The following is a 10,173-nucleotide window of genomic DNA, read 5'->3' as shown; positions in this document are numbered from 1 at the left end:
TTCCCCCTAGAATGATGAATGGATTAGTCCATATTGAAAGATGGACAAGTCCATTTAAGGTATTTAGCAAGGTTAGGGATAAACACTCCGGCAGGAAAATAAGTCGTCATTTGTCACCTCTGCAGGATAATCATCTGGATAATTATCGTATCAACAGAACTGCTTGTTGATTTAAGATGGGATGCTTTTCCGCTTTGATGATCAATGTAACCCCATTTAAAAGGCCTTATTTGATAACTGCCTGAATAATGTTGGGCTGGGGGGGGGTCATTCCTTCTCTCTCTTTAGGTAGAACATTACATATGTGCCAATGTGACTTTCAAACACAATACTTTAGTTCCGGGCTTTAAAAGACGATTCACCCCAAAATGTCACTTTATAAAAACTAAGGGAAACAAGCAGATGAAACATCGCAATTTACGTGCATAATGGACATCTAATCTACCCATAAAATATCGGTACAGTTCACTGCACACGGGGGTCAAACCGAAAATACAGTCATGAACTTCTCGTGTAGTCCATGCACTATAAACATGCGGTTTAAATTTGTAAAAATTATCATGTACATGTGTTAGTCGAAACACAATCATCATTCCATAACACCCAAACAAAATAATGTTAATGAGAGTGAGCTCGGGCGATAGCCATGTTGGAATGTGGTTTGAGTCGTAACGAGGTCGCAAAGCGTTTGAATTGTTCAAGATCCACAGTAACACGGCTTGTTCAACGTTAGGGAACAGTCACACCTGCCGATAGACATCGTTTAGGGGCCCCGCGTGTAACGACCAAGAGACAGGACGTCTTTATACGTCAATGTTATTACGTGACAGATTTGACACTGCGGAATCTATGGCAAACTAAGTGGTCGTTAATCCTGTATGCCTGCAAGTCGTTATACAATAAGAAGACGCCTGTTGGAGCATGGAATGCGATGTCGCAGACCATACCATGGAGTCATTCTAAACAGATGTCACCGCCAGCAACGTCCCCTTTGGACTCGTCAACATATTCAAGATCGCTGGAATATCGTGGTCTTTAGTACCAAGTCACGATTTAGCTTGTTTAATGCTGACGGTCGTGTACGGTTATACCGACGTCGAAATGAACGTTACGTGAATAACTGTCTTAGATTAACCTTTACGGTGGAGGCGGTATAATGTTGTGGGGAGCAACTATCTGATTCGGTGGTGTGTCAGGTAAACTTCACGGCTAGAAGGTACATTAATCAGGTTGTACCTGTAATTATTCCAATGTTTAACCAACGTCATTGACTATCGTTACAACATGACAATGTCAGGCCATATGTCCCCTGTATCACTCGGGACTACCTCCAACACAATAACATTAACGTACTTCCCTGGCAATCTGTTTCTCCGGATTGTAATCCTTTGACTACATTGGACAACGTTTACGCAAACGTTAACAGCAGCCTTGAACTCTACGGCAATTTACTGCAGTTGTACGTGAAAAGAGGAACAGGATCCAATTGTATATGTTAAATAACTGGCGTGGTTCTATGAGGAGGAGGTTGACTGTTGTACTAGTCAGTAGTGGCCGACATACTAGGTTTTTTTTTTTTTTTTTTTTTTTTTTTTTTTTTTTTTGTTTTTTTTTGTTTTGGAACCACGTTTAAGGTCCTTTTATTTACTTTTCCTTTTTACATAATACATTCATTTTACATTTTTCAATTAATTATTTTACATAACATACGTTACAAACTAATATATATGTTGTTGTAGACATTTTAAAATAATTTCAAAGAGCTTAAACGTGAATCTCTTTAAGAAAAAGTTAAGAGAAAGGATATTATATTTTAAACAAGATAGAGTTATGTTAAATCAATTTTTAAAAAAAAAATTCTTGAGTCAGTTGGAAAAATGCTGACAATTTGGGGAGGTGCTATAATATAAAAGGATAATTTGCAAGAGAATAAAAAAACTACGATAAGATAAAAAAATGGTAATATTAAGAAAGAAAGGCTGCTTTGGTAATATACTTCTGACATATCATCAATCAGTTCTTATAACATTATTAGAAAGTTATTCCACTTCCTGTTGAAATCATCAAGAGAATCATTTTGAAATGCTATGTATTTTTCTAAAGATATTCTATCAATCAATTTTCTTTTAAACACAAGATTATTTGGTATTTTCTTTTTTGTTTTACAACTATATATATAATATTTGGCAAATAAGAGAATATATGATAAAATTTTATTTCGTGAATGAAAAAAGGACAAAAATTTGTCTTGGGTTGCAAGTATACCAATTTCAACCAACCATTTAAACAATTCATTCCAGAAAATTTGTGTTTGTTGACAGGTCCAAAATATATGTTCTATGCTATCTATTTCCATATTACAAAAATCACAAAGACTAGACTCCACTGATTTACATCTAAAGAGAAATTTGTAAGTTGCAATATTTCTATGTAGGAAATCAAAATAAAAATTTTGCAAAATATTATCCTTACAAATATCAAACGCATTCAAATATATTTGTTGCCAATTGAAATTTTTATCTGGAAATACTGCCTCCCATTTTAACTGGGATTTTAGTTTTTCATTCTGGTATTTTAGCTTTCTTTCTTTTTGAACCTGTGTTAATTTTCTATTTAGGAGATGTGTTTCTGTTTTTCTAAAGGCTCATAAATATTTATTTCCTCAGTTGTTACAGAAAGAATGACATTATCTAATTTTCTTTTCCAACATGTTGGGATTGAAGAGATAAGTCTATGGTAATTTAAAAACTCAGTATTAGGAATGTTATATTCAGTTTTTAATTGACTAAAAGTTTTAATTTTTTTTTTGCGTTTATATCATAGATATCATAGATATCTTTTACATGGTATATATTTTTGTTTCTCCACTGTCTGAAATAGAGAAGGCTATTGTTATTTTTTATGTTTGAATTTTGCCAAAGAATTTGTTCTGAAATATTTTTCGGATTTTCATTAAAATTGATTTCACTCCAAGCTACTAATACTTCGTGTATAAATTTATTTTTGATTTTAAATTTCAATATATCTTTTGTGTTTATATTGCATTTAAATATAGATATTCCACCTAAATGATTTATATTTTTCTTTATTATTTCTTTCCACAACCCATCATTTGAATCGTTTATTATTCTTTTTATCCAGTTCGATTTTATTGAGTTCAAAAATATAGGAATGTCAATCATATTTAGACCTCCGTTTTTGTACTCCTGTATTATTACATCCCGTTTGACTTTATCCCTTTTTGAGCTCCATATAAATTCATAACATTGTTGTTTAATTGTATTTACAGTTTTATTTGGAGGATTGGGTAGAACAGAAAACAGGAAAGTTAATTTTGGAATTATTAATGATTTCAATACTGAGATATTACCAATTGTTGTGAGATGTCTAGCTTTCCATCTGTTTATGTCTATTTGGAATTGAGATAATCTGTTATCGTAATTTAATTTGAGGATATGGTCAGTTTTTGAATGAAATGTTATTCCTAGTGTTTTGACACTTTCTGATGTCCATGAAATATTACTATATTTTTTTCTACAATATATAAGGTCGTGCTGGTTTCGCAGTGGGCCTATTCTTAGAGCTGTACATTTACTATAATTAAGATTTAGACCCGAGATGAATGAAAATTGTTCAAATATATATAACATTTCTTTGAAACTGTTATTTGTACCATCTAATAATATTGTTGCATCATCAGCAAACATGCTGTTTTTTACTTCTATATCAAATATATTAAATCCTTTAATATTTGTATTTTCTCTTATTGCTATGGAGAGGAGTTCAATTGCTAAAATAAAAATGTAAGGAGATAAAGGACAGCCTTGTCGGACTCCTTGTCTGATATTAAATGAGTCCGACAAGAAACCATTGTAAAGAATACAACTTGTTGGATTTTTGTATAACAATTTTACCCACATTTTTAAATTTGGTCCAAAGTTAAATAGATCGAGTGTTTTTAAAATAAAATTATGATTCAAACTATCAAAAGCTTTTTCAAAATCAGCAAAAAATAATATTCCAGGTTTTTCGTTTTGTTCTGCGTACTCGATTACATCATAAATCAATCTTATATTTTCACCAATGTATCTGCCTTTAATAAATCCAGTTTGGCTATTGTCGATCAAGTTATTTAGTACACGTTTAATTCTATTAGCAATTACTTTACTCAGTATTTTATAGTCAACGTTCAATAAACTTATTGGCCGCCAGTTTGAAAGAAGTGATAAATCTTTTTTTTGGTTTTGGGATTAAGGTAATTAAAACTCTGTGCCTGCAACTGACTTAAATATTCAGTTTCGAATGAATAATTAAGAGAATTTATTAGATCATTTTTTAATTTCATTCCAAAACATTTTATAAAATTCAACGTTTATACCATCTGATCCAGGACTTTTCCCATTTTTCATGGTTTTAATTGCTTCGATACACTCTCCTTCTGTAATAATTCCTTCACATAATACTTGCTCGTTGTCGTTTAGTTTAGGGATTTTATTTTCATCATAAAAGTCATATGTTGAGTCTCTTTGTATCTTTTCACTGTACAGACTTTCATAATATTTTTTTTGCTCATTCAGAATTTCATTTTAGTTTGACGTAACATTACCATTGACATTTAGATTATTAATAAGTTTTCTTTCAGCATTTCTAGTCTCTAAATTTTTTAGCAATTTAATGTTTTTTTCACTTTGTCTAATTTAAAACTTTTTATTCTCGTTATAATTCCATTGATATTTTCATTATGAAATTGTTCTAATTCTGATTTTTTCAATTCTAAATTTCTATTTAAATTTTCGTCAAAATTGCAGGCTATCTCAGTTTCAATTTTTTCGATTTCTGTCATAAGTTTTTGAATTTGTTCTGTTTCTGTTTTCTTTTTATATTTTGAAAATCTTATAGTTTCATTTCGTATTGTACTTTTAATAACTTCCCATCTGACTAAAGGGTTTGTGTCTGTATTAAGAGAACGTATTTCAGTTATGGCATTTTTAATTCTGTCTTTAAATTCCATATTTAAAAGTAAACTATTATTTAGTTTAAAAACACCAGGTCCTCTCACTATAGGATCAAAATTTAAAGTTACATATGCTATTGAGTGATCAGATTTAAAACTAGGCTTTATGCCGGATTTTTCAACAATATTTACCAAATCATTTGAAAGAACAAAATAATCTAATCTACACGCTATATTTAACCGTACTTTTGAGCGCCAAGTAAATCTTTTAGTGAACGGATTTTGTACCCGAAATATATCATTAAGTTGAAAAGTTTCAAGTATACTTTTTATTTTTTTTGCGACATTTCAAATGTGTATGAGGGTTACCACCTTGTTTGTCAATATTAGGTTCTAGCACTACATTAAAATCTCCTCCTATAATAAAAAGGTGATCACTTCTGTCTTTAATGAAGGCTTCTAATTTACAGAAAATATCAATATCATCTTTATTTGGGCCGTATACATTTATGATAAATACCTCTTTGTTTTCAATCTTTACATGAAGTGCTAATACACGTCCGATCTCAATTTCAAAAGTATTTAGAATGTGAATATTTAAACCATTTCTGAAAAGAACTGATACGCCTAACTGATTACTTGAATTCCCACTATTAATTATTGTTCCATCCCATTCTTTTTCCCACTTTTCTTTATCAGCCTGTTTGAAATGCACTTCTTGGAGAAGGCTTATGTCAACCTTCTGTGTTTTCAACCATTGAAAAATAGCAATTCTCTTGTCTTTTCCAGAAATTCCGTTAACATTATAAGTAAAGATAGTAGTTTTAGACATTAAATTGAATCGATGAAGAAAATTTATATACTACCAAAGCAGTTAAAAATTGTTCAAGTATAAACGTCTTCCTGCAAAGAGGATTAAGTTGTGAATTACATGACCGCTACTAAATATTGTTTAAATTGATGTTTTATCTATTGTAAATGAACTATGACATTTTTTATTAATATCTAATGAATTGCTTGGTAACATTACAGGTATGTTAAAATAACAATAATAAATTTTTAATCTAAGCTTGGTCGCTATTAAGTTAAATCCTAAGTAAACCAAATATGACATACATATACATATATTCGGTGCAAATCAATGTTAAAACAGTCATTACGTCATTTTTATCTACTATCAGGATTTAAAAATGAATGAAACAACAACAACAAAAACCAAAATAATTCAACATGACATATCAGAAAGAGAATATTATTATGGTACTTAACATACACTCTTACATATCATTTAAAGATGTGAATATTTGGAGAGAAAAAACTAAATGTTATGGATTAAAATTTTTTAACAGAAAAATATTTATGTTTATTAAGTCATTGTCCAATAATTACTAAAGTTACTTTATTCTGAAATGAGTTATGAAGGAATTTTAGGTGACATTTGGAATAAGAGGATGAAACAGAAAAAAAAATTATCTATCTAATTTTGGTATCAGTACTATCAAAATCATTTATATATCTTATATTTCTTAATATCAAATCTAATTAATTTAAATAGCAAGCAAAAAATATTACACTCATTTTGAAAACTCCTACCATCAAATCTAATAAATGTAATTGCTAGCAAATCACATTACATACAGTTTGACATTCATGCTATCAAATCTAATACAAATCATGTTACATTCATTTTGACATTCACACTATCAAATCTAATCGATTTAACTGAAGACAAAACACTTTACATTTATTTGTACATAAATACCGCAAGCAAAATACATTGTATTCCCTTTGACATTCATACCATCAAATCTAGTAGATTTAACTGAAAACAAAATATATCACATTCATTTTAACATAAATACAGCAAGCAGAATATATTACATTAATTTTTACCTTTATACTATCAGTCTTAATACGTTCAACTACAAGCTAAATATAGTGTATTTATTTTGACAATTTGAAATTTTGACAATCATAGTACCATAATCTAAATAAATTAACCGCAAACAAAGTATATTATATTCGTTTTGACGTTCATTTATACTTTTAAATAAATTAACCACAAGCAAAGTATACTATATTCGTTTTGACGTTCATTTATACTATTTAATGGTGTAACTTTTACCGAAAACAAAAACTTGACATTTATTTTGACATTCATACTCTCAAATGTAAAAAAAAAAAAATTAACTACAACAAAACATATTATATTTATTTTGTCACTCCTAATATCAAATGTAATACATTTAATCGCAACATTTTGACATTCATACTATAAAATGTAATAAATTCAAACCCAACAGAAAAATTGTACCTACATTTTGACATTCAAACTATCAAATGTAATAAATTAAATCGCAACAAAACATATTACATTTATTTTGACATTCACACTATTAAATCTAATAAACTTAACCGCAAGGCAACTATATTTTTATTCAATTTGACATTCGTATTGTCTATACCCTTGTAATATGTTTCTCTTCTATCGAAAAACATGAAAGGGAGAAGAGAAACAGCACAAAGGAATATCTTGTATAAATGGCTTATTACCCCATACTAATAAACCTTCTTTGGTCAGAAATAATGAGAAAAAAAATAAAAATAAAAACAATCAAATGTTATTATGTTATTTAAGATTGAACAATGTTAATATAATTTATGTATGTATATTCTAGTATTCATAATGTGATATTACAGTCAATATCATGTGCGTCGAAAACGAAAAGCTGTCTATAAATAATCTGTGGGGTAACAGCGTAATTTCATTTATTTTTCATTGTAAATTTAAAATTGTTTTTATACAAATATCTAAACGAATGTACAATGTGTCAGAAAAGGAAAATAACATATTTGTGTCAAAATTCGTGTATAACTTTCTATGTTATAATTGGGATTAAAAAAAACAAACAAAAAAACAGGAGTGATACGAGAAAGTTACTTAAACTATAAAACGTTAATTTAAAGAAGCTAACTCAACAAAGTTTAATGTTCAATAACAATAGTTTTATGCGTCTTTTGTTAAACATTTCTCTTTTCTCATGATGTACATGTATTTACCTTTTTCACTTAAGAGTCTTCATTTGATTTGTTGGTATTTATATGTTTGTTTGTTTTCAACGTGTTATGTTTTATTTTCTGTTCCAAACATTCGTTGTAGATTTTTCGGAAGAATTTCCTCCAATCTCACGAGCCGGCCACGGGAGCGAAAGCCATTGGTCATATTCTGAGAATTTGATCAGCCGTGTTGTTGTGTTATCTGGTTAAGGGGTTCGTTGACTTAAATATGGCAAATAATTTGCCTTCGAAAGACCATGCTTTTTCGATTCGTTTGGGATCTTTTAAACGTAATGACATTAAAGCTTGCTGATTGGAGTGTGTAAGATCTTCATTCAAATATATTCTGGTTCCTTTAAGTGACTTTGCATTTTTCATGATATTAATTTTCGTTTGCCTTCTTACGAATTTTACAATTATTGGACGGTTGCTGCCTGTCTTGAACTGACCAATTCTATGTGCAATGTCGATTTCTTCATCGAGAACAACCAATCCGAGATTGTCTTTGCACATTTTCTGGAATTGTATTTTTGTCTGTAATGAAGACTGTTGGGGAGAATCTTCTTTTATTCCCGTGATACGAAGGTTATTCCTTCGACTGTATTGTTCTTGATCATTTGCATTTTCTTTTAATTTTTCGTTTTCTAATTTTAATATTTTTAATTCAGTGTTCATCTTTTCTTCTGATTTTTCTATTCTTGTTTCTATAACATGTTTGTTTTCGCTTATCTCTGAATTAAGTTTTGAAGTGGAGGCTGATTTGTTATAAATTTCATCTTCTAAAATTTCTAATCGTTTGATGACTGATCCTAATAATTGTTCCTTCATTTCTTCAAATGTGTCTTTTATTATGTCTCTGATGAATGACCTGTCATCTTTTGTTAAAACGTTGTTGAGTTTTTCATCGATTTTGTCTAGTTTTTGTTCTAGTTTCATCTCCACGTTCGTTTCTATCAATTCAGGTGATGCCGCGGTTTTTTGTTTTTTACTTTTTTGTTTTCTTTGATGAGACTTTGAGTTATCGGGGTTGTGTTTTTTTTTGAAGGTCTTTTCCTAAACTTTTATTTATTGGGTCTGTTTCTTCTGTTGTTTCATTTAATGAGCTAAATGAGTTCGTTATAGACTAGAGTCTAAGTCGCTACAGCTAGTGGTGGATTCTTTTTTTCGTTTTGGTGTTCCGCCTTTAACATTCATAATTTATATGATCAAAAGTCACAAGCGATCAAGCAGAGTACGTGATAACCGTTAGTTCCCGTTATATCTATCCTATAATGGTCATAACTGTTATACCTAACCAAGCGTGACGATTTTTTGGCAATACTGTCCATGTGCGATGTGTTCAGTATTATCACGTGAATCATGCGCTTTTTACACCTATTTATTAAATGTATACTAAAAAGTTCTGTATAAATATCACCATAAATACTTTATAGATTTCATAAATGTTCATACCATTTTGAAGCTATTCCTTTATATATATAACACACATAAATTCCTTTTTAAGCGTTCAGTAATTCACACAAAATCCGTTGATTTACATGATAGACATTTTTACGTGATTACAATACTAGGTATTGATATTAAAAAAATGAAATTGTCTTGACAATGTCTGAAAGATAAGCATTTAATTCCGGAAAATGCCATTACACTGTAATCCAATTTCTAACAAGAATTGCAAAACAACGTATATTTCTATGAAATCCTAGTTTTAACTGTGTTGATGAAATTAAATAAAATGTTGTACGAAATGTTTGGATGAAGTGTTTCTATAGCCTGTCCGTAAACAAGAAATGCATCTTTCTGTATCTGTATCTTACACTATACTTCAAAATATAAAATGACTCTTCTAGAGGACTCGCCCATATGGACAACAGGTGGCGAGTATATATAAACACACACACACACGCACGCACGCACACACGCCCATATGGTCAACCGGTGGCGGGTATACACACACGCGGGCGCGCGCGCACACGCACACACACACACACACACACACACACACAAACAAACAAAATAGTTTGAAAGGTACATAACACGTATGTGTACACTACAAATTTGTTTCTTGAAAATTTTCAATGCTTTGTTTTCTTGATTTTATTCAAATTTCTTTGTACACCAAAATTTCGATTTTTTTCTGCGGCATCCTTGGATGCTGATAG

The sequence above is a fragment of the Ruditapes philippinarum genome, unplaced genomic scaffold (assembly GCF_026571515.1).
Source record: "Ruditapes philippinarum isolate M1 unplaced genomic scaffold, ASM2657151v2 ctg10827_1_1_1_1, whole genome shotgun sequence".
Classification (NCBI taxonomy): Eukaryota; Metazoa; Mollusca; class Bivalvia; order Venerida; family Veneridae; genus Ruditapes; species Ruditapes philippinarum.
Note: the sequence above shows the minus strand (reverse complement) of the source record.